This window comes from Schistocerca gregaria, chromosome 2 (genome assembly GCF_023897955.1).
Source record: "Schistocerca gregaria isolate iqSchGreg1 chromosome 2, iqSchGreg1.2, whole genome shotgun sequence".
In the NCBI taxonomy this organism is placed as follows: domain Eukaryota; kingdom Metazoa; phylum Arthropoda; class Insecta; order Orthoptera; family Acrididae; genus Schistocerca; species Schistocerca gregaria.
The window spans coordinates 167,545,312-167,571,365 of NC_064921.1; the positions used below are offsets into that span (position 1 = coordinate 167,545,312).

Sequence of the window (26,054 nt, forward strand, 5' to 3'; positions counted from 1 at the left end):
CCCTCAGAAGGCTACTGAGATTGTCTTCTGATTCGTTTATACATATCACGAACGGTAAAGAACCTATCGCTGTCACTTGTGGAACGCCACACACAGTTTTGGCTGACCAGTTCCCATCGTTTAGTACTTAGTATGCCCTTCCTGACACAAAATTATGGATTCTGTCCCATAACTTAGACTCACTTGTACCCATTTTCACTGAAAGCCACTTGTGAGAAAAGGTATCATAATTATTTCGGAAATCCAATAGCATGGAATCGATTTGAACAAAACCTAAATCATTTGCTAATGAAAGCAATGTTTCAGTTAAGTAGTTAAGTGTAGATGCGCCATTCTTCATTAAAATATTAACCTTATGCCGTGACCAGGATTCGAACCTGGGTTCTTGCGGCCACAACGCAATGTCCTAACCACTAGACTATCACGGCTGGTGAACTCAGCGTGGGTGTACTTTGCTCTTCTGTCAGCGGCCGCAGAGTTGCTGACGTCACTCGGTTCCGCTAGAACGAGCGGCTCAGCTTTCTCCATCCTTCCATTGTGAATTATACATGGAACGCAATTTCGGCTGTCTTTAACTAATTTCATTAGAAGGGTTAGAAACTTTTGACGTCTAATACCTGAAACAGTAATAGATCTGTAGAATTACAGCGATTACTGCATACCGTATCATTTTTGACCCTATACAGACCACGGTTCGTAAGCGTAGTGTTCCGATTCGGATTACGCATGGGCGCCCTAGCCTTTAGAGCCTTTGTATAAGAGCAAAATCAAAGAAGGAGCGGAGTTTCTTAGCACCATACTCCCTTTCGTCTACACTTGGTTGGTTTCTCTAATTCGTAACAGGTATGCCGCAGGAGTGATCACGATACGTGCTGAGTACTTGTACTGTTCTCCGTCTCTGCTAGGCTTCCTTGGGAATTAAAGACATTCCACCGAAGTCAGATATTCTCCTGGCAGCATTAAGAGTGAAACAGTAACGTGGGAGGTCACATTATGAAGTGGCACTTATCAGAGAGACGTTATTGCAAGGAGGATGGAATAGGTTCTTAAGTAATACAACCCAGTATGTTGTCCTCAACAGCGAGTGTTCATCAGACACAAGGTTATGGTCAGGAGTGCCTCATCGAAGCGCAATAGAACCGCTGTTATTTTCTGTGTACATAAAGAATCAGGGGGATAGGGTGGGCAGCAGCCTACAACTATTTGAAGGTGATGCGTCTACGGAAATGTGCCGAAGTTGAATCACTCAATGGGGATAAATGGTGATTTAAGTTAAAGCGGATGATTAGGAAACGCAAGCCCAGATGAAGTGGTGTCAGCTATCAATTTCCCTCTCACTAGTAGTTAGTATCGCGCCATTCGCAGAGACCTGGAGGAGTGTAGCACCATGAGGAAACAACGAAATGATGATGGGACAGTATCATCTCAAAGAGTTCAAATCCGGAGAAACATCGGCGTAAGAGTTGGAATCCCAGACCAGTGCCACTATCTTCAAAATCTCAAGGTTACTTAAAATAAGAAATGAAGGTCCTATGACTCTGAATATTCCGATTTCTGATACATAGTAACAAAAAATGAACTAGATTGGAGGAATAAGTGAAAATGACTAACTATGCAAGTGACTTCCAATGATCCATATTAGCTAGTGCCTCTAGCACCGGAGATACTTTCTCGATAGTTCATGTGACTGAAGGCTCTTCTTTTCAGTCCTTATTTGTGTACCGCAAATCAACAACAAGTGACGACAAATGTGGTCCCAGTATTCCTTATTTGTTCATAATTAACTTCTCCTCAAATTATCAGTTCCCCATCTTAGACTCATATGCACCTACTTATGTTCATCATAGTTCAGTACTAACAATTCCCATCTACATAAAGTAGAAATACAGAAAGAAACATCGAGTATACAGAAAAGTGCTTACTGCACTGAAGACAAAGTATTAAAATGCTAGATGTTTAACAATTGAGTACGAATCTTCATTGAATGAAACTCCTTGACGGAGAGATCAGAATTTGTTACCGTTATCCAAAATAGTTAAAAAGCTCATCACAAACATTTAAATGTCTTCTTCTGAAGTGAATAAGATGATCCATAGTCTACAGTACCCAAGGATTGTCAAACTGGAAACAGTGCTTAGTTATACATATTGGATTTGTTGCTCGGAAGTCTTCTGAAATCAGGTATTACACTGCGTTCATGTGATGTGAAGTGATGTAATTTTAATCATAGACATCATTTCGCTGTGCTAAGAAATTTATCACTGAAGTGGAAGAAGATGGCTGTCTAAAAATTCCTTGGGATACTCCTTATATTTTCTGGTTGCTTTCAAACTATTGAAAATGTGTATTCCTGGATTATGGACAACACAGTGAGTGATTTTAAGTTTTGATGTTGAGTATTCTCGTTCTAAGTAATGATTTCGTGAACTGAGGGGTAGATTTCTTAGAAAGAGAGATTTCTTGTGATATATTTCATTAAAGAATAAATACCTACCTGAAGAGACTACTGAAAAGATGTCATGAATTAATACCTTAAATAATATGCTACACTCTTTTGAACCTGATTGTTTTGGCATTTCTTTATCAGGTACTGCAACATATGACGCCATATGACAATATGGAGTTAAAGAAAGCAAAGTACATATTTTTTATTGACACTGTGTATCTCCAAAAACTTTGACATTGCAAATGAAGATAGATTTAGATGTTGAACTGCTGTGTGTGGTGCTCTGCCCAAACCTTTTTCTGTTGTAGGATATTACACGCCAGAAATTAACTCTGTCGTAATCTTGTACCTATGTGTCATATTTTATACAAAACTTCAGCAGCTCTTCCTAAAACTATATTACATCTGCTGTTTATCTTTGCATCACTCTCAACTATCCACAATACGCAAACGTTTGCACCACCGTAGAGGTTTACTAGAACATAGTCATACTGCTCAACGTCGCTCCTTTTCCATCTTAGGAGGGAGACATTTGGCCATTTCCTGTTATTCCACTACCATCTTCACGACCTGCATATTGCAGTTGAGCATGTGATAGTCAAGGCTCGTCTTTGTTTAGCAGAATTGTTTCTTTATAACCTGATGATCCAGATACATCATGTTTGAAACAAGCAAAAAAATCACAGATTGTGAACCACATCTGTCTAATGTTTGGTGAACTGAATGAACAATTTTCAGTTATTTAATGGGAGTAGTCTTTTGACTACATTATTAACTCTGGAAAAAGAAATACAAAATAGAGCATTATATTGCCGTGACCAGGATTCGAACCTGGGTTCTTGCGGCCACAACGCAATGACCTAACCACTAGACTATCACGGCTACTCTGGCTCCTTTACAAACGCTCCTCTGACAGCAGAAAACTTTCCTTTCCGCTCCAGTTGGCGAACTAACTCCGCCAGCAGGTAGGTGGCGTTTCGGGCGCAGAGCAACAGGCGGGAGAAGTAAGACGGAGGACGCAGACTGAGTTATCACGTTTCTATGTTGGTGCTTTTCAAAACGTTAGCCGTAGTTTGTCGAAAGCAAAGAATTCATTTTGATGTGAACAGACGTGGAGTCGAGTCAACTGTAGATGAATTGCTCTCAAACTATATTGTTTATATCGTACAACACAACATTAATAACAAAGTAGAAGCTGATTCTCGCGAAGAAGAAGAATACAGCAACCAACCACTCTTGATAAAGCTATGTATTCACACAAATAGCAGCGTTACGGGTTTCGAACCGACAGTTTTATCTTTACACCGCTGTTAACGTTTGGATTAAATATGTTGTTGTTTGTATTAGTTGTCCACTGCTTTTTCCCCCTTTTGGCGAATGTTCCTTGAGATGGTTTTTCTCTACTACTCAGTGCGTCACAATTTGCTTTCGAGAAGGTTTGTCTGACTGAGAATGGCATTTACACATTTACTCACCAAATATTTCAGATATTAACACTAAATACCACCAGATCGTATTTTTATAGTACATTCAAAGCATTTTTCTTTGTGATGCACTTCTAAAAATACTTAAACTAGATGACATACAATATATTACATGCAACTGGTTTGAATCATTCTTAACAAAATGAAGGCAGTGTGTGACGCTGAAAAAAATCAAACAGTTTGAGAGGAAGAGATAATCTTAATGTCTCGGGGAAAAAGTAATACCACGAGGTTTAATTTTGTGTCCGTTCCTTCTCCTTATGTTAGTGAATGGTCCTCCAGCAACTAGTATCTATAGAACGGACCTGTTTCATACGACAAGTGTTGCAATTTACTGTGTTAGAGGCACTAGAAGTTTTTAATATTTTTCCAGGAATTTTTAAGTATGTCTTGGAAAGTCGATACTTAATTTCTAGAAAGCAACTGTAACACACCAAAAGTAACGAAGTTAGAGAAAGTGGGACAATGTTCGAAATTTTTTGGTCTAAGAATTCGCGACACTCAGATTCAATTCAATTTGGTCCTTACATAACTATTGGTTTCTAAAGCAAAAGAACCAACATATTAACGTATTTTGTAAATTTCTACTCCTCATTGTGTTTTGGTATAATTTTCTGGTGTAGTTTATCTTTTGTCAAGTAGATGCGCAGACGTGACGAAAGTCATGGGATGTCTCCTACTAACGTATAGCTTCCTCTTTTCTCCTGCGTAGTGCAGCAACTTGTCTTGGCAGAGACTCAAGTCGTTGGAAGCCCCATTCAGAAATACTGATCCATATTGTATCTACAGCTGTCCATACTCTCGAAAGTGTGGCCAGTGCTGGATTTGGTGTACGAACTGACCTCTCGATTATTTCCCATAAATGTTCGATGGGATTCTCATCGGGCGATCTGAGTGGCCGAATCCTTCGCTCGAACTGTCCCGAATGTTCTACCTGGAGCATTGAAATCCATAAAATTCCATTGTTGCTTGGGAACATGAAGTCCATGAACGGGTGCAAATGATTACCAAGTAGCCAAACATAATAATTTTCAGTCAGTGATCGGTTCAGTTGGACCAGAGTAGCTAGTCCATTGCATGTACCTAAACACAGTCCACACCATTATGAATCCATCACCAACTTGCACGGTGCCTTGTTTAAAACATGGATCTTGGGTTTCGTGGGGCCTGCGCCACACTCGAACCCTACCATCAGTTCTTACCAACTCAAACTGAGACGCAACAGAGCACGCCACGGTTTTCCACTAGTCTAAGGTCCAACCTATATGGGCACCAGCACAGGAGAGACGCTGCTGGCGATGTTGTGCTGTTAGCAAAGGTACTTCCTCGGTTGTCTTGTGCCACAGCCCATTAACACCAAATTTCGAAGCAGTGTCCTAACGGATACGTTTGTCGTACGTCCCACGCAGTGTTACTTGTCTGTTAGCACTGATAACTCTACACATCGCCGCAGCTGTCGGTCGTTAAATCGAGGCCGTTCGTCTCTGCGTTGTCCATGTTGACAGGTAACGCTTGAAAGTTGATTTTCTCAGCACACTCTAGACACTGTGGATCTCAGATATTGAATTTCCTAACGATATACGAAATGGGATGCCCAACGCGTCAAGTTCTAACAATAATTCCGCGTTCAGAGTATGTTAATTTCCGTTGTTCCTCAATAATCACATCGGACACCTTTTCACATGATTCACATGTGTACAAAGACAGCTCCATCGATGAACTGCCTGCCCTTTTATACCTTGTGTACGCATATTACCGTCACCTATATATGCGCATGTCGCTATTCCATGACCCATGACTTTTGTCACATTAATGTATAGGTCCTATGAAAACGAAAAGTGAGAATGACATGTACACATAAGGTAATGGAAGCTTTCACGATTTGAAAAAAGATAATAGTGACATCCCTAGCTGCATGTTCATTGTTTGTCACTAAGCTGTTAGTGGCTCTGAACGGTATTCACTAAACGGCGAAAAAACTATTTAAAATTGCCTAAAAAGATAAAGATTTAGAGAGTAAACCAAATTTCAATTGTAAATCAGAGATGTTCTCTATCCAGAGGCCACTGAGTACCTTGGAGAGTTGGACGAAAGGAAATGGAGGCAGCGAAATCGGTATACTGCAGCGCATGGAAAGGGAGTACAAGCTGTACAGAAATTTGTAGAGGCGATACAGGGCACTCCGACAGATGGATGTAAGATACTGGATTGTGTATCTCCGAATACCAGCAGTTATGGTCTATCGGGCTAGTGGTCAGGACACTGAGTTGATTCGAATCTTGCTTACGGGAAAAGGCTAACATTTTAATGAGTAAATTCCTTAATCAGTTCTTTTTGTCGTTTAGTAATTGCTGGTATTGCTTATTCTCACGCAGCAACGCTGAATGGACTCGTATACTTGTAAAAACCATCCTTGTTACAACACTGCAACTTTCGTCTTTGTAACTTGTTATTATGGTCTTTAGTCCATAGCTAAGATAACTAGATTTCCTCTTCCTTCGTGTATCTATGTTCTGTAGTCACACAACTTTTATCCCTCCCCCTCCACTTCTCTCCATTATGTTGATGAGCGAAGATAACGTTTTCAAGTCAAGCAATGCCATACATTTGTTTCTCCCCCCTCCGATTTAGTGTTTCCTCATTAGTCTCTGATGTATCTTCTTCAGAATCACATTTAAAAAGCTTTTATTCTCTGACTCTTTCTCTCTGAACGTTTTTCGCCAGCGTTTCCCTTCCGTACAAGGCTGTATTCCGGACTGATGACTGCAGATAAGACTTCTTCGCATTTAAATTAACGGACTCCTCCTTTTAGAACCGCTAATCTTGCTATTGACGGGTGCATTTTATCCTCTGTTCTTCCGCTTTCGTTATTTATTTTGCTTCGTATTCGTGTCCTTCGACTATTATAGCTACAGTCTGGTTTCTGTACAGGCTTAAGATAACCCTCCGCTTCCTGCATTTTATTCCTTTAAATCTTCAAAGATTATGTTATTGTCAAGAGCTTTCTTTAAATCTACATGTACTTAAAATGTAGTTTTGCATTTCTTTAGTATAGATGTAAACATAAACCACGGTCTCCATAGTGCCTCCTTTGTTCGTAAAGCTCTCCGTATGCCAAACTCATATCCCCTGAAATCGACGTCTATCAGTTAGTAATTTACTGTACAAATAATTCGTGTTATTACTTTCGTCCGTGACTTACTAAACTTATAGTTCGGTATTATTCACACCTGTCAGTCTCTACTTTCCTTGGAATTTGATCATTACTTTTATTACTGATGCAATTTCCACAGTCACACTTTCTTTGTCGTGGTGCGCACTCACAAGGAGCTGAATAAATTGCAGGGAACCGTCACAGACCCCTTGTTTCCATCAAGGGCTTGAAATGGTCAGTCACATTCTTCTTGTAGATCTCTCTCCCAACCCCTCTCCGTTATATTATCTTCACGTTTGTTTCCTCTGTTCATGCTTCTACATATTCACTTTATCTTTTAGCCTTCCTTTTTCTGCTTAGTACTGGCTTGACATCTGAGCTGTTACAATTGTTATAGCTGTTATTCTTTGCTCCAGATATTTCTTTAATTCTTCTATAGGCAACATCTATCATCCCCATAGTCATTCACGCTTTTACAGTTTTGCAGGTCCTCTTTAGCCATTCCTGCTTTGGTATTTTGCACTTACCGCCAACCTCATTTTTTAACGCTCTAAGAAGGCTATTCAGATCTATTCATATCGTTTCCTGATTAATTTATACATTTTAGGAACGGTAAATAGCCTATCACTGTCCCTTGAGAAACGTCAGACACAGATTCGTTTTCACTTGACCAGTTCCCATCGTTTAGTACGCAATGCGACCTTCCTGATGGGAAATCACGGAGCCAGTACCTTAATTTGGACCCACTTGTATGCCCTTTGTTTGAAAGCCACTAATAAGAAAAGGTGTCATAATCATTTCAGTAATATAATGGCAAGGGATCGATTGGAAGAACGCCAATACTCATTCGCTAATAAAAGTAATGTATCAATGAAATGGTTAAGTGCCGATGCGCCATTCCCCATTAAAATATTAACCTTTTGCCGTGACCAGGATTCGAACCTGGGTTCTTGCGGCCACAACGCAATGTCCTAACCACTAGACTATCACGGCTGGTGAATTCAGTGTGGGTGTACTTCGTTCTTCTGTTGGCGGCCGCAGAGTTGCTGTCGTCACTCGGTTCCGCTAGAACGCCAGGTTAGCTTTCTCCATCCTTACGTTGTAAACACGGAACGCAATGTCGACTCTGTTTAACTAATTTAATTAAAAAGGGTTTGAAACTTTTGGCATCTGCTAGCTGAAACAGTTATGTATCTGTAGAAGTAAAGCGAATACAGCATACCGTGTCATTTCTGACCATATACAGACCACGGCTCGTAAGAGTAATGTACCGATTCGAATTTCGCATTGACGAACTCGGTTTTCAATGTTAAACAAGAGCAAGATATAAGAAGGGACGGAGTTTCCTAGCACCATAGTCCCTTTCGTGTACCCCCTGGAGCTGGCGAGTTGGTTTCTGCAACTCGTACAAGGTGTGCTCAAGGGAGGTGGGGGGATGGGGGGAGGGGCCTCGCAATACGTGCTGAATACTCATCTTCGACTACGCTAGGCTTGCTTGGGAATGAAGGACATTCCTGTGAAGTCAGCATTAAGGGGGAACGACAGGCTGTCTGACGAAAGTATTGCTCAAATTCAGAACTTTTTTCTCCTTTTTGGAATGTAGTAGACAAATGGGGTTCTCTGCAATGAATAAAGCATACATTGAAGTTTTTATCGGTATTTTTTATTGAAAAATAGTAATATCTTCACTGTGTAATTGGAATTTTCCTGAGAGCAGCTCTGGATGAAGGTACATCGACGGTTGAAGCTGTAACTCTATTTTTTGCCCCTCTTTTTTTTGCCGAAAAATATACTAAATATCAACGATGAACTGAAGGGAATTCAATTTGCTTAGATGGAGGCCAAAAAATCATTAAAATCGGATGAAAATTGTGGGGTGAGCGACGACAACCATGCCGAAAAAATGGTTTTGAAAAAAAAAACGCGTTTAAACTTTGTCAAGTTTATATCATGTAAAGAAACAGGGTAAAGCTTGAAACTTGTGGGAAATCATCGGTGCCTGGTATATAATAACTATCGCTCTGGCTAGGGGATGCTTTCCTACTTTGACCTGATAAGCTCTCATTTTCATCCTCTAAACCCTTTTCGTCGCTGAGAGCTTTGTCGCTGGCGTCTCTATCTTCACAGAATCGGTGAATTTTTATTTGAATGGCATTTGCCACGTGCATTCGTGTGGTATGGCCCTCGTTTAAAAATCTTACTTCCAAACTGTAAACAATGTTGACAATTTCGCTTTGGCTGGATGTTATTTTTGAAACGTATATCCAAATGAGACTATTGACACTTTCGTTAACAATTTGTATAAAGCCGGCGAAATAATGCGCCAGCAAGTCAGTTTTACTCATATCGGTATGAGTAATGGCATTGATAACGACTTGTGGCAGCCGATTCTCTAACGCCGAGGAGTGCCGTGCACGCTCGGCTTCAGACTTTCACAGAATCGTTAGTTTTCGAATTCGCTCATAATATTTTGGGGAATAATTCTTCAAGGCATATAAATTCGAATTCTGTAATAAAAAATCTAGTTTTTTGACATTCACTCTGTCGTTCGCCCATTAAGAGTAAAATAGTAACCTAGGAAAACACATTATGAAGCGGCAGCTACCGGAGAAGCGCTATTAGAAGGAGAAGGTAATATATTCTTAAGGAATGGTACCCAGTATGTTGTCCTCGATAGCGAGTATTCATCAGACACAAGTCTATCGTGGGGAGTGCCCCATGGAAGTGCAATAGGACCGCTGTTATTTTGTATGCACACAAATTATCTGGCGGACAGCGCGGGTAGCAGCCCACGGCAGTTTGCTGATGACGTTGTGGTGTGCGGAAATGTCTCGAAGGTGAGTGACTGAAAGGGGATACATGATGACTCAGACAAAATTTCTAGTTCGTCTGATGAATTGTTTAATAGCGCGAAATGTGGAGAAATTGAAGTTAAAATGGATGAGTAGGAAAAGCAAGCACGTAATGGTCGGATAGAGCATTAGTTCTGTCCTGCTTGACACAGCCATGTCGCTTAAATACCTTCGCGTAACGTTGCAAAGCGATATGGAATGGAATGAGCATGTAAGGACTGCGTTAGTGAAGGAGAATCGACTATCTGGGCATGCATGTTATAGTAGTTTACGGAATACGTAGGTAGATGTAGATGCGGTTGGGAATGAGCATGGAAAGTCTTGCGTTTGTATCTCAAGCTAATTGTATTGCACCTCAGCCGTGAATGTCTGAACAAACAAAAATGCAAGCGCGCGCGTACACATGTGCACGACAATTCACAAAATGATAAAATTACAACCCAAACAGTATTGTTCTATAATAGCGATTTATAGTGTGATTTCCCAGGAACTTATAATGTAAATCTGTGAACATCAGGATGCACCATTATTGTGTGCTCTACTTAAAAATCACTTAGAGCTCTAGTATTTTCCGTGTGTATTTTAGGCTGGATATAAATGCACAGCCGACTGGTACACGGAAACGAAGCGAAGTCAGGTTGTCAGACAAAATATCTTTGCAAATTATTTCGTGAATACATGTACTTCTACAGCACAAAAAGCAGGCCAACCCTGAATTCCAAGGTATAGGCCGAACCTGATTGTATACAACCAACACAGCTGTGTCGCATGTCCACTAAACCGTTTACAGTGCAATTGTTTCACTATACACAATCTGTAGCAAAAAAGACAATTAGAGAACACTGTTCTTCATGGCAGTCAGTCCAGATGTAAACCAATACCGCCAAAAAGCAAACATTAGAAAAGACGTTACTGGGTATGAGACCACCCTTAAAACTTGTAAATTTAACTTCATTACACTAAGGAGTACTGCAGAAATCTTATCACACTCATTAAATGACATGACGTTTGCTGTTCGTGATTCCAATTTGAACCTACTGTTAACCAAACAAAGCTTAGTGTCTGATCGAGACTCGACAAAGAGTAAAGAGATGTAAAATATCAATTGTTCACCAGGGTCAGTTTACAACGCGTAATATCCCAACCTGGAAATAAATGGCGATACATTTTGCTCTGCGCCAGCGACCCCCATGAAGATGATATTGCCCCAGAGAAGTAACTACGAAAGGTATGTAATAAGATGCAACGCAAAATTGTGATAAGCCATGAAGTAAATTTGTGGTGATGGACGGGGAGCAGAACCCAGTACCTATATGAATTATTAACTAAGCACAATCAGATGTTAGACATTAAATAAGTTCAGCGATGGCGTGATATTGGAACCTGAAATGACAACACAAATGATTTTTGGCTGGCAGGGATTCGAACGCGACACCTTTCGAAATTGTCTTATAGCTTTTAAGAGACATGAAATATTTATTTTGTCTTCAGCAGCAGCGAGATGTGCACATGTTTGACTAGAGGTAACGAAACGAGTAGCTCTGAGCTGCCCGGGACTCCAACCCCACGCACACCGCCATTGCTGACGTCACATGAAGAGGTGTCAACTATCAAATTCCTTGTCAATAGTAGTCAGGATCGTGATTTTCGTAGAGGAGACCAGCAGGAGTTTGGCACCGTGAGGAAACAGCGAAATGATATGACAGTATCCTCTCGAAGTGTTCAAATCCAGAAAAATATTGAATTCCGAGCTCTAGTCCCAGTCCAGTGATCATATTTTCGAAATCTCAAGGTCACTTGAAATAAGAAATGCAGGTCGTATGATCTTACATGATAAATGGTTCGTAAACTAACATTACTAATGTAAGAAAGCTTACTATGCACGACACTTTCTGCAAGTGACAGAAAAAACTAATCCAACTCTGTTCCAGACAGTAGCGAAGACACATGTTTAACGTTGATTTGGAACTAAGGCACAGTCCTACGTTCTTCACTTGTCGTTACTGGAAGTGAAAAGGGTTTGTTTGTGGCTGTTGAAAACTGTGTTTTTGTCACAATGGAGTAGGCACCACATGCTACGAGAAGTGTTGACTTCCACTAGAGCCGTTGTTGTGAATAATCTATTCGTGCTTTCGTGGTAAACATGATGCAATCCTAACGGAAAGCAGAGATATGAAACCCATTCTCTTCCTTTCTTTCGTAAGCAGTATTCCGTGTATCTGCTGAGAGCGTCAGTGTGACAGCGGTCAGAGACAATTTCGTTCATTTCCTAACCAGCCGATAATGGAAAAATCTTGGAGAAATATATCTGTAAAAGGCCTCGTGGGTGTCTCTCATAGCAAAATCAACTTCAGCGCTGTCAGCCACCAGCCGCCTAATACAGACCGGCGTCCGCCCGAGTGATCGCGACGCATTATTGGTATGGCCTACGATCTCCAGTAGACTTTTCTGTGCCCGACTTAACAAGTATAACATTATGTAACGGTGCATATGATATAAGACTATGTTTCAGCATGCTCCATGGTGATTTTGTATGTTATGTTGCTATAAGCATTTAACCAAGATCTTACTTTGCTCAAGTATGTAATATAGCTCTTGCCAATGCAATTGGAATATTTCTCATTTTTGAGCGTCTTTTACGCATTAGGAAACGACGTCTAAAAAAGAGTAAAGGCTAACAATTGTGCCATTGTGTTCTGTTTGTGTTTAATAAAAGGGTGAAAGCAGTGGAGGCAATTCGGTACACCTGTGCCCCGTATGGAGTGATTACTATCGAGATTGTCCAGTAGTATCATTTCAAGTACTATGCTTTGAGATAAATGATCACCACAGTCAGGAAGATAAACACGTGTTGATGATGGACGTTTCTGCAATTTATTACACGGTCAATGACAGTGTAACTGTGAAGTGACAAGTGTGACGAGTAATTAGCCTTCGAGTGGCACTTGCCCTCAGTAGTTGTGTTGAGGTTAAAAGAAAGAAGGGAGGATTATGGTACAACGTCTCGTCGAAAACAAATTAGACGCGAAGCAGAATCTCGAACTGGGACGGATGGGGAAGTAAGTTGTCTGTGCCCTTCCAAAGGATTGACCCTGCCATTTGCCGTAACAGATTTAAGGAGCTTAGTGTAAACCTAAATGAATGCACTCCAATGGGCATTTGAAGTATCTGTTATTAACTTCATAAGGAGGAGATAGTGGGTGATCCACAACAAACACTATTTCAAACAATGGCTTGTATACGTCCACGAAATGTTTTGTTGTTGATATACGTCTGGTGGCATAAACAATGTGTTTTATGTTACGAACCACTTCATAGGGACGTGTCCTTCTCAGACGACAAATGTTGCCAACAAATGAGAAGCCTTGCAATTGGCCAATTGGACAGTAACAAATGCGACTTGGAAGACATCACCACGGTGCTTGGTTGGCAAAAACAAACATCGCGCATCTTCTAATCTGGCAACTCCAAGTGTTTACCTTTCTCGTCCCTTATCGATAAACTACCAAGTAAGTTAGGTTTTTTGCGATTGTGCTTTAAACATGACTTAACTCAGAATCCACAAGTCGCTACATGCGTGGTATCGAAACACTAACGGCACACCATCCGACAGTTTGATAACTAAGCCGGCCGGAGTGGTGGAGCGGTTCTAGGCGCTTCAGTATGGAAGCTCGCGACCGCTGCTGTCGCAGGTTCTAATCCTTCCTCGGGCATGAATGTGTGTGATGTCCTTAGGTTAGTTAGGGGACTGATGACCTAAGATATTAAGTCCCATAGTGCTCAGAACCATTTGAACCATTTTTGATAACTAAGTTGAATAAACTGTCGACAATTTTTCTGATATTTGTGTCTATTTTGTTTAATAACCTAATGGGAAAGGCTATTAATATGCACTACAGTAATACAACTGATACCTCATCATAATATCATACAACGAATGGCTATCTTAATTAATCTTGGAATTTTTTGTCATACTCACTAGCTTTACTAGTCTACAACAGAAGTGCGACAATGTGGCTGTGAGTAGTTACTGAATGAAACGCAGTTAACAGAGTATTCGGCGATACGGTTTCATTAACTGATTGTGTGTTTTCAGTAGCAGTGCCGAATTATTTTATGTTCATTACCTCTAGAAATACTGGGTACCGAAGGAAGTGAGTCGTCTTATGATGACAAAATTTCTACAGATGTCGTTCTGAGTTCCATAGAGCTGTTTGTAGCTTTGTCACAGAGGAGGTACAAAGAGCTGTATCGAGCACAGGACGACATCTTTCGAAACCGAGAGCTACTGCCTCGTACTCTTTGCAGTGCGTCGATATTTTCATGGAGCAAGCGATTAACTGGAGCGTTCATCACCTCACCATTGCCCTTGAGGTGGCTGATACAGATAATTCGCAATGTAGGCAACGAGATTATTTGTAGTTGCTGCGTGAATGTAATCTCCCCTGTCTGTAAACATACACTCCTGGAAATTAAAATAAGAACACCGTGAATTCATTGTCCCAGGAAGGGGAAACTTTATTGACACATTCCTGGGGTCAGATACATCACATGATCACACTGACAGAACCACAGGCACATAGACACAGGCAACAGAGCATGCACAATGTCGGCACTAGTACAGTGTATATCCACCTTTCGCAGCAATGCAGGCTGCTATTCTCCCATGGAGACGATCGTAGAGATGCTGGATGTAGTCCTGTGGAACGGCTTGCCATGCCATTTCCACCTGGCGCCTCAGTTGGACCAGCGTTCGTGCTGGACGTGCAGACCGCGTGAGACGACGCTTCATCCAGTCCCAAATATGCTCAATGGGGGACAGATCGGGAGATCTTGCTGGCCAGGGTAGTTGACTTACACCTTCTAGAGCACGTTGGGTGGCACGGGATACATGCGGACGTGCATTGTCCTGTTGGAACAGCAAGTTCCCTTGCCGGTCTAGGAATGGTAGAACGATGGGTTCGATGACGGTTTGGATGTACTGTGCACTGTTCAGTGTCCCCTCGACGATCACCAGAGGTGTACGGCCAGTGTAGGAGATCGCTCCCCACACCATGATGCCGGGTGTTGGCCCTGTGTGCCTCGGTCGTATGCAGTCCTGATTGTGGCGCTCACCTGCACGGCGTCAAACACGCATACGACCATCATTGGCACCAAGTCAGAAGCGACTCTCATCGCTGAAGACGACACGTCTCCATTCGACCCTCCATTCACGCCTGTCGCGACACCACTGGAGGCGGGCTGCACGATGTTGGGGCGTGAGCGGAAGACGGCCTAACGGTGTGCGGGACCGTAGCCCAGCTTCATGGAGACGGTTGCGAATGGTCCTCGCCAATACCCCAGGAGCAACAGTGTCCCTAATTTGCTGGGAAGTGGCGGTGCGGTCCCCTACGGCACTGCGTAGGATCCTACGGTCTTGGCGTGCATCCGTGCGTCGCTGCGGTCCGGTCCCAGGTCGACGGGCACGTGCACCTTCCGCCGACCACTGGCGACAACATCGATGTACTGTGGAGACCTCACGCCCCACGTGTTGAGCAATTCGGCGGTACGTCCACCAGGCCTCCCGCATGCCCACTATACGCCCTCGCTCAAAGTCCGTCAACTGCACATACGGTTCACTTCCACGCTGTTGCGGCATGCTACCAGTGTTAAAGACTGCGATGGAGCTCCGTATGCCACGGCAAACTGGCTGACACTGACGGCGGCGGTGCAGAAATGCTGCGCAGCTAGCGCCATTCGACGGCCAACACCGCGGTTCCTGGTGTGTCCGCTGTGCCGTGCGTGTGATCATTGCTTGTACAGCCCTCTCGCAGTGTCCGGAGCAAGTATGGTGGGTCTGACACACCGGTGTCAATGTGTTCTTTTTTCCATTTCCAGGAGTGTATATTTGGTAAGTCGATGACACACCAAAGTTGAATTCATTCAGAATCTGTGATTGGTATTTGACATTATCTTTATGCCTAGCCAAGTCTCGTTCAGATATGCAAGCTTTGTTTGATTAAGAATGGGTCCCAATTCCGGTCGTGAACAACAACTCGTCATGTAATGATTGTTATAAGACTTTTGCAGCATCACTTATTATAATGAAGTTAAATTTACAAGTGTTAAGGACTGTCACTTCTCTAATAACGTATTTTCCAATATTTGTTGTATGATGATATTGGTTTATATCTGGAGTGATTGCCATAATGAGCAAGGTTCTCTAGAGGTCTCTTGTGATAACCATTACGTGTAGTCGAATGACTGTACGCAACATGATTTTTGCGCCGAGAGGACCCGCAACACAGCTACGTTGTATTGGTTGCATTCAGGAGTGATCCACTTTTTTTGCTGTCACGTTTACCTTTGAGCCAAAGCTTATAGAACATATTCCAAAAATCTTGTGAACAAGTGAACGTTAGCAATGTCTGTGTATTCTGATTCGTAATACCGCAGTTTCACAGTCGACTGTTTACTAGGATACGTGTATCATGCTGCTACATCTTGACGAGTCACGTCATGATGTCTGTACGATTATAATGGTTTTTCGTACGACGGATATGTGCGAAGCCAGCTGACATTATAAGGAAACGGATTCCAAATGGGGCGACACTTTGCAGATAAAGACTGCCTGGTGCGAAAACAAAGTTAATCCTCAGAATAAATAAATGTAATGTCATGCTCAAAAATAGATTGAAAGAATCTAAATCGTTAGATTATGCAATTGGTGACCTGTGACTTGAAACCTGTCTAGTATCTAGTATCTGTCCGGGTGATCCAAGGTCGAACTATCGAACTATATGGAGAAGGCAGATCATGATTTTCATTATTTATTGTAGCAACCCAAAGGAAGTCAATTGCTAGCACGAAAGAAGACGCTTGGAAAATATTCGTTCCAACAAATATCACCAAGTTGGATTAACAAGAGAGATAGATAGATAGAAGGAGAGAGAGAGAGAGAAAGAGAGAGAGAGAGAGAGAGAGAGAGAAGCGTATTTAAAGAAGGACTGCGAGCTTCGTGATAGGTCAATTTAGTCAACTCATGTCACAGAAACGCTCCACAAACTGCAGAATGAGACAGTACATCAGAAGCGTTGTGCCATCATGGAGAATTTTACTGCCAAAAGTGTGAGGGCCCTACTTCTTAAACTAAGTGGAAATACATATTATTTCCTCGCACAACACCCACAGTGACGTAATTAGACAAATGCTGGCTTAGGATAAAGCGAGGAGAGATGACCCAATTTCGAAAACACGCCGTAAAAATGCATATGTAAAAGAATAAACTTTGGTCCGGTGTTTGGCAGACGTTTCTCCTCTTTGGGAGACAGATCGTTACTGTAAATACATAATCGAAATTGATGTTTTAAACAGTAAGACTGTAACAGAAGTTCATTATATTTTTTATTCCATTTTGAAGTAACAGCGTACACTTTATGTGTGCTGCAGTCTTTTCCTGAAATTACAAAAATTATTCGGGAAAAATAGGGTTTTCCTAGACGTGAAAAATTGTTCCCAGGAACAACATGGTCACACACCTAGGAAGAAAACGATTTTCACGTTTACAAGTGTTGCAATCGAGAAAATCTTGTCACTACTATACTTAATAGTCTACATGTTACATTGTTACTCTACTACACACCAACAGTCAAGAAGTGGAGTCACATTAAAAGGAAATATTATCTAAAACGAATTCCAAGTCAAAAAATATTTTGAAAAAGAAGCTATTGGATAGAAAGAGAAATTCCCATTTTCAAGACAGGGAAAATTGTTTAGTCCTTAAAAGAACACAATTTGTTTGCAAATTTCACGTATTCCATGGCAGAAGATGTACTTCCGTTCCAAGGTACAAGACGTCCTACGATGTATATTTTAACCGTGCTCGCATGTAATAACAACTCTAACAAGTATTCAGCCCTTTATTCACAACAAAACTCTGCAACTGAAGACTAAACAACATCCTCCAAATAGTTTTATCTTACGAAGGGCGTATTATGAACAACACAACACATTCTTTTTTTACGGATAATTTCCGTTAAAAAATGACAACTCGTTTTTGGATATCCTGGAATATTCCTGCTACAGCCCACATAGTTTGATGAGGTTCCGATAGGTCGTGGCCGTGTAAGTACGTATGTAGCCTTCAAAGTGGTGTCTGTGATGGAGAAGCGTTCCAAGCACAGAGCTGTCATTGAGTTTCTCTTGGCGGAAAACCAGAGCACCGCCAGTTATTCAGAGGCACTTGCAAAATGTCTACGGAGTCCAGACAGTAAACAAGCACGGTGAGTCGTTGGGCGAGGCGTCTTTCATAATTGCAAAGAGGTCGTGCAAACATGTCGGACATGCAGCGAGCCGGCCGGCCACACACAACATTGTTGGAACCTGCGCACGCACTCATTAGAGATGATAAACGCATCTCAATCAAACACGTCGCAGGACAATCAGTGGTGTACTCGGTGTGTGCATGCTGGGTTCCTCCCTGCGTAACAGAAGACCATATAGAGCAACAAAGGACCACCTACGGGAACTGCTTGCGCGTTACAAGACTTATCGTGACAATATTTTGTCGATCACAGGCGATGAAACATGACTTCATTACTTTGAAGCAGAAACTAAACGACAATCCCCGGACTGACGCCAAACCACCTTTTCTCCCAAGAAAAAGGTGGGAAAGTCATTTCGAATGTCTTCTGGGGCTCTAAAGAAATTATTCTGTTTGATTTTCTCCCCCATGACGCAACGATGAACTCAAGGGAACTGTACTACCCTCAGGAAATTGAAGAAACGACTTCACTGTGTTCGTCGCCACAAAAATGCATACGTACTTGTCCTTCTCAGTGACCACTCAAGATCTTACAAGTGTCTACGCACTCCAGAGGAGTGCAAGAAACATCAACAATCAGGGTCTCGTACCTTCCGACGTCCATCTTTTTGGCCCCATGAAGGATGCACTCCGCGGGAAGCAGTCCCTGTATAACACTTTACCCCAAAAGAACAAATAGTCCCATCATGGGAAAAGCCACGTGTAACTCTACTGTATGTAGGTATCTGCATGTACTATTCACGTCACAAAAATGGTTACTTTCCACAACTGTAGTATAAATGTGGTGTCTCCGCCAGACACCACACTTGCTAGGTGGTAGCCGTTAGTATACGTCGGATCCGCGTGTCGCCACTATCAGTGATTGCAGACCGAGCGCAGCCACACGGCAGGTCTAGTCTAGAGAGACTCCCTAGTACTCGCCCCAGTTGTACAGCCGACTTTGCTCCCGATGGTTTACTGTCTACATACGCTCTCATTTGCAGAACACGGTGTTGGCTCTTCTGCTAACACAAAAATAGTGTTACCCTTTTACAGGATTTGACCGTGATGTATGACTAACAGATACGGAAAACAGACTATTAGTTCCTTTTCCTAAGAGTTTTCTAGCTGTTAGAAAGAAACGCATTAAAAAACGATTAATACTGCATCTAGGACCTTTCTGTACGAAGTTCATTGAGTGGTTTCTCTAATGGGTTAACGGGCGGCAGCTTATCTAAGCAAAGAAATGGTTTAGTTTAAGAAAAGCAGAACAAGTAAATCTGGCCTGCTTTCTTGCTGTCCCCTTACATAGCTTCACAAATAAATACATCTTTTCAGGATATGGTTCTGAGCAACACATAGAAATCTTTTAGCTGCTACACTAACATAGGTATATATCTAGAAAGGTCACTAATTTTTAATCATCACTATGCGCTAAAAGATATTGACTGGGATGGAGTTGTATATTTTCATCTTGTATAACCAACAAATTAAATACTTAAATACTCGAAGACCCTATTACACACATTTAAATTCATTAAGACGCTTTGATTATAACTTTCGCTTAACACAAGATTTGTCAAAAGCCAAAGGTAGTCACTCTGTATTATCACTCATTATTTTCATGCAGTTCTACTTCAATGTTACTGAGCCACATATGCAATTTTCTTATTATAACTCTTCTTACTGTACTGGAGTTCATTTACAACTGAAAAAAAAATTATCGTTACTTTACTTAAAACTTGCTAAACCTTAGTATTTATGCATGAAAAGTTTGGCTTTTTAGCAAAACCTATTTACTCAGTTTCACTTAACTTATTACCCAAAAGAGAGTAAGAATATTAAAACCGCTAAATGTGTCTCAAAACATCCACTTCAGTGGTTTAGCAAAATTTCCCCTCTGCTCTTCTGCTACATAAATCATATACTACATTTAGCTGCACTTTGAAAGTTAGCCCACAACAATTATTTTCAGACATTCATTCAAAGATGAAAATTAGTGCTTGTAGATACTCAACAAAGCACTTCAATCCTTTGTAACTAGTTTAACTCGGAATAAAAAACGTCATGAAAGGACGAGATATTGGTGGACGATTGGGAATTGAATAACGGGTGAATCGAACTTTATGTTTAACACAATAATTATTAAAAAAAGTTAGTTATGAATTCATAATTCACGCTTCTACAACTCTAATTATACAGATTGTAATCTGTTCCCTGTAGTCATTGGGTGTGCAAGACAGTAATGGTGGCTACACTACCCATGCTACTGCGTACAAGTTTCTTGAAGTATGGACTAATGAATTCTTCGTGGCGTCGTTTTGACGTCCATAACGTAGCACAACATCTTGTACCAGTGCCGTAATAATTCAGTATTCGTCTTCCGAAGCTATCGTGCAACAATTTCCAGGCAAAACATCGCCTTCACCATCTGAGTGTTGCCTCTTTAATGTTGCCTACAGACTTTGGCCTCTCGTAGCCACTCGCTCTAAAGGTAGCGCGCCAAAAACCCAAGCAACCTTTTATGGTTCCCACAGTAACTTCTGCACAGTAAAAAAGCACTCTGTCTTTTACATAACACATATCCTAGACATTCCCATTAAGCGTGTACCATTTTATACAAATGACAATTTGCAGGAATACCAAAAATTACATACACGAACATTTTCATTTCATTAATCCATGACAAAATTAATTAGTAAATTATACATTCCACATATTTATTTACATAAGTTACAAACACTAATCAGCAAAGCACTCTAACATAACAAATATCACACTTTCCATATATCCTTTGCATATCACAGTTATATTACGACAGACTTTAAACGGAAATAATTTTCGTAAATTGTATGACTGAATAATACGGACACTCGTGGATGATGGGAAGGCTACTGATCAGGCATGACGCTGGCTCCAACATCAACAAATAGAGTGGTACCACGAGGGCATACACGCCCTTCTAGAACGTGGCGATTGTCGTCACAGTAAACGGAGATTGTATTGAAAAATTTGCTTATCTAGCCAAAAACAGCGACGAATAATATGGTGTAATGGAATATTGAATAAAACTAAGCTGTTTTGAGAAAAATACATGTGTTGCTTTACTTACTGAAGGCCCCTCGTACTGTATGTCGAACCTATAATATTTAGAAACGCAGCACAAAACACAACTTCATGTCTCAGAGAACAAAAACAGTAGAATATGCCGGAAAATACTTATAGTGGTTTCTAGGGCGGGTTCTTTCATGACCATGAAGTGAAAAGAAAACGATTCCTACGAGAAACAAGTCAATAAATTAGTAATTTCAACTTCGTAACAAATATCGCAGTTGGTGTACAATCCCATAGTTCATTGTAGCTAGAGCCGCTGTATATCCACGACGAACAAAGAATCACACAAACAACATTTAATGTATAGCTGTTACATGCTTTTCTACATTGACTGTCAGGACTCTGTCTATCCTGTTTCTGAGGCACAGTAACACAGAATAAACCCCATTGGAGAGACAAGTGAATCTTATTAATCGCAAAAGAGACTTCCAGTGTTCCATATTAGCTAGTTCCTGTGGCACCGGAAGTAGTTTCTCGATAATTCATGGGGCCGATTGCTCTTCTTGTTGTTCCTCATTTGTGTACCACAAATCAACAACAAGTGCCGACAAACGTAGTCAGAGCATCCTAGATTTGCTTGCAATTAACTTCCTCTCAAATAATAACTTCCCCCCCCCCCCCCCCTTAGATTCATCTTCATCTGCACCTGCTGATGTTTATCATATTTCAGTAATAACAATCCCATTTATAGAAAATGGAAATAGAGAAAGAAGCATCGAGTATACAGAAATGCGCTTATTGCAGTGCATACAAAGTAGTAAGATGCTGGATGTTTTACAATTCTTTACGAACCTTCATTGAATGAAACACCTTCAGGATTGGATCAGAATTCGTTACCGCTATCTAAATTAGTTAGAAATCTCATCCAAAACATGTAAATGCCTTCTTCTGAAGTGGATAAGATGATCCATAGGCTATTCTATCCAAGGGTCGTCAAATTGGAAACAGTGGTTAGTTACACATACTGGATTTGTTGCTCGAAAGTCTTCCGAAACCCGTCATTACTCACGTTCATGTGATGTGATGCGATGTAACTTTAAACATAGACATCATTTCGCTGTGCTGCTAAATTTATCACTGAAGCAGAAAAAGATGGCTGCTAAAAAATTCCTTGGGATTCCCCTTATCTGTGCTTTATCAGTAGCTGACCGTTTTAGGGTTACTGTGAAACTATCGAAAATGTGTATCCCTGTATTATGGACAACACAGTGAGTGATTTTAAGTTTTGATATAGAGTATTCTCGTTCTTAGTAATGATTCCGTGAACTATGGACTAGATTTCAAACAGATATTTCTTGTGATATATATTTCATTAGAGAATAAATACAGTGAGAAGCAGTAATATTATATCTACCCATCTGAAGAGACTACTGCAAAGATTTCATAAATTAATAGCATGAATAATTTGTTACACTCATTTGAACCTGATAATTTTAGCATTTCTTTATGAGATACTGCAAAATATGACGATATATGAAAATAGGATTTAAAGAATGCAAAGTATACCTTTTTTATTGACACTGTGAATCTCCAAAAACATTCACAATGCAAATTAAGATAGATTTAGGTGTTCAACTGCTGTGTGTGGTGCTCTGAACAAACGTTTTTCTGTTGTTATTTATTACTCGCCAGAAATTAACTCTGTCGTAACATTATACCTACGGTCCTAATATTTTATACAAATCTTCAACAGCTCTTCCTGAAACTATAATACATCTGCTGTTTATCTTTGCATCACTTTCAACTATCCAAAATAAGCAAACATTTGCCCCACTGTAGAGTTTCACTAGAACATAGTTATATTCTGTTATTCCACTACTATCTTCGCGATCGGTCGTGAGGTAGCGTTCTCGCTTCCACGCCCGGGTTCCCGGGTTTGATTCCCGGCGGGGGCAGGGATTTTCTCTGCCTCGTGATGGCTGGGTGTTGTGTTCTGTCCTTAGGTTAGTTAGGTTTAAGTAGTTCTAAGTTCTAGGGCACTGATGACCATAGATGTTAAGTCCCATAGTGCTTAGAGCCATTTGAACCATTTTTTTATCTTCGCGATCTGCATATTGCAGTTGAGTTTGTGACAGTCAAGGCTCGTTTTCGTTTAGCAGAATTGTTTCATCATAACTTGATGATCCAGATACATCATATTTCAAACAAGCAAAAAAAAATCACAGAATGTGAACCACATCTGTCTAATTTTGGTGAACGGAGTGATCAATTTTGAGTTATTACGATGGGAGGTATCGTTTTGACTACATTATTAATTCTGTAAAAAGAAATACAAAATAAGCACCATATTGCCGTGACCAGGATTCGAACCTAGGTTCTTGCGGCCACAACGCAATGTCCTAACCACTAGACTATCACGGCTACTCTGGCTCCTTTAGAAACGCTTCTAAGGCAGCAGAAAACTGTCCTTTTCGCTCCACTTGGCAAACTAACTCCGCCAGCAGGTAGATGGCGTCTCGGGCGCAGAGCAACAGGTGGGAGAAGTTAGACGGAGGACGCAGGCTGAGATCTCACGTCTCTGTGTTGTTGCTTCTCAAAACGTCATATGCAGTTAGTCGTCAGAAAAGAATTCACCTTTATGTCAATAAATCAGGAATCGAGTCAACTATAAATGAATTACTCATAAACTATGTTATTTATATCCTACATGGCAGCTTTAACATACTCTCTTCTAAGCTGACGCCTACAATCTTGCTGAAACCACCTTTTATAAATTTTTTGAGATTTACCCTTCTCTTATACCTAATTATTTCATTATATCTGCCAATTTTATGGACACCCCATTCTGAGCATTCCTTGAAGAAGTGGGAGGAAGATACATGGAAAGTGTTGACCCATTATCATTAAAACAACCAAAAGCAACATATTAATAGCACTGAAAACTATATATCCATGTAGGACCTAGCAATAAGAAATAAATAAAATAAAACAAAAAATCTCCCGAAGTATTAATGTAGCTAAGAACGTAACACCATTCATTGTAACTTGCTAAGTTATTCCTTAGTGGTGTATTCAGTTTAACACTAGCATAAGGATTTTTTCCGGATAAATAACAATATCCTTTGTTAAATCCTTCAAGAAGGAAAGGAACAAAAACGAAAATAATTATCATGCAAACTGTGTAACACTGTCTAGATCACAATATTATTAATTTAAGATCACCGGTTTGTAGGTACAGGCCATCTTCAGGTCTGGTTGCCTTAAATCTCTTCTGAACAACGAAAATAAATAATATTGCGATACTCAGACAGTTTTAAAATACAGATCACTGTAGTGCCTTCTGGGCAGCATACGAGTAATGCTATCCATTAATAAATTTTTCAGACAATTTCTTTACTGATCTCTTTTCTAAAATATTCGTTGAACAAATATGTTTAAAAATGGTGTCACGTATATGTAGAAACGATGTACTTCATTTTTTATCTTACTGAATCCATAGCCACGGTACTCTATCATATTAATCAGAGATTGTTATTTTGTCGGAAACCAACCTTTTGAACCGTAGGTTTGTCCAAAGTACAAGCTGATTCTTGCGAAGAAGAAAACAGCAGCCAACCACTATTAATAAAGATATTTATTCACACAAAAGGAAGTGTTACCGGTTTCGAGCACACAGTTACATCTTTAGACGGCTGTTCGCGTTTAGATTGCGTATGTTGTTGTTTATTTTAGTTGTCAGCTGGTTTTTCCCCTTTGTGGCCAAAGTTCTTTTGGGTTGTGATGGTATTTAGTACATCACAAAATATGTTCCAGTAGGTTTGCTCGACTGAGAATGGCATTTGCTCACGAAATATTTCAAGGATTACATGAAAAACAACCACAAGGTGGTGTTTTTGCAGTTTATTTAAGGCATGTTTCTCTGATACTCTTCTGAAGAAAATTAGCTACATGTAATTAAATATATTATATGCAATTCATTGGAATCATACTTAACAAAAGGAATGCAATGTGTGACGCTGAATATATCAAATAGTTTGAGAAAGGGAGAAAGTCTTAGAAACTTGGGAAATAAATAAATGCACTTCACGTAGGTGCTGGTTTCGAAAGCAAGCAGTTCAACATACTAGCATACTCCTTGATGTCTTTGGTATAATTTTCTGGTGTAGTCCATCACTTAGAAAGCAAATATTGGTCCTACGAATGCGATCATTGAGAACAACATGCTTACACACGCTAACAGAATTTGTCACAGTTTGGAAAAAGATGATAGTGCCGTCCCTAGGTACAACTTCACTGTTCATCATTATAACTGTCTTTGGCTCAGAACACTATTCAATATGGAGCCCCAAAATCAATGGAAATTGCCGAAAAAAGTAAATATTTGGAGAGAAAACCTAATTTCAGTTCTAAGCGAGGGACGTTCTCTAACTAGAGCGTCCGACGAGTAGCTTGGAGGGTTGTAAGGAAGGCAATGAAGGCAGTGTTATCGATACAGTGCAGCAGATGGATGGGAAGTACAAGCTGTACAGAACAGTGTAGATCAGATACAATGCGCTCCTACAGACAAATGTAAGATATTGGATTCCCTTACCAGTAGCTATGGTCAAGTGGTTTTTGAACACTGGACTGTAGCCACACCTATTGAAGTTCGAATCTTGGTCAAGGAAAAATACTGATATTTTAATGAGGACATTCCGTTAATCGTTTCCACTTTTTTCATTAACTTGATCATTTAGTGATAGTTGGTATTGCTTATTCTCACACATCAGGAGCGAGTGGACAC

At 40.6% G+C, this 26,054-nt stretch overlaps 4 non-coding genes across 4 annotated transcripts; all 4 read right to left on the reverse strand.

Annotated features, from left to right (window-relative positions):
• Window positions 1-356: 356 nt before the first annotated feature.
• Window positions 357-428, reverse strand: Trnah-gug (transfer RNA histidin (anticodon GUG)). The gene has a single exon. It is a non-coding gene; the product is annotated as a tRNA-His (tRNA).
• A 2,828-nt stretch (window positions 429-3,256) lies between these two features.
• Trnah-gug (transfer RNA histidin (anticodon GUG)) lies at window positions 3,257-3,328 on the reverse strand. Its single transcript has one exon. It is a non-coding gene; the product is annotated as a tRNA-His (tRNA).
• Window positions 3,329-8,005: 4,677 nt separating this feature from the next.
• On the reverse strand, window positions 8,006-8,077 carry Trnah-gug (transfer RNA histidin (anticodon GUG)). Its single transcript has one exon. It is a non-coding gene; the product is annotated as a tRNA-His (tRNA).
• A 15,543-nt stretch (window positions 8,078-23,620) lies between these two features.
• Trnah-gug (transfer RNA histidin (anticodon GUG)) lies at window positions 23,621-23,692 on the reverse strand. The gene has a single exon. It is a non-coding gene; the product is annotated as a tRNA-His (tRNA).
• Window positions 23,693-26,054: the final 2,362 nt, after the last annotated feature.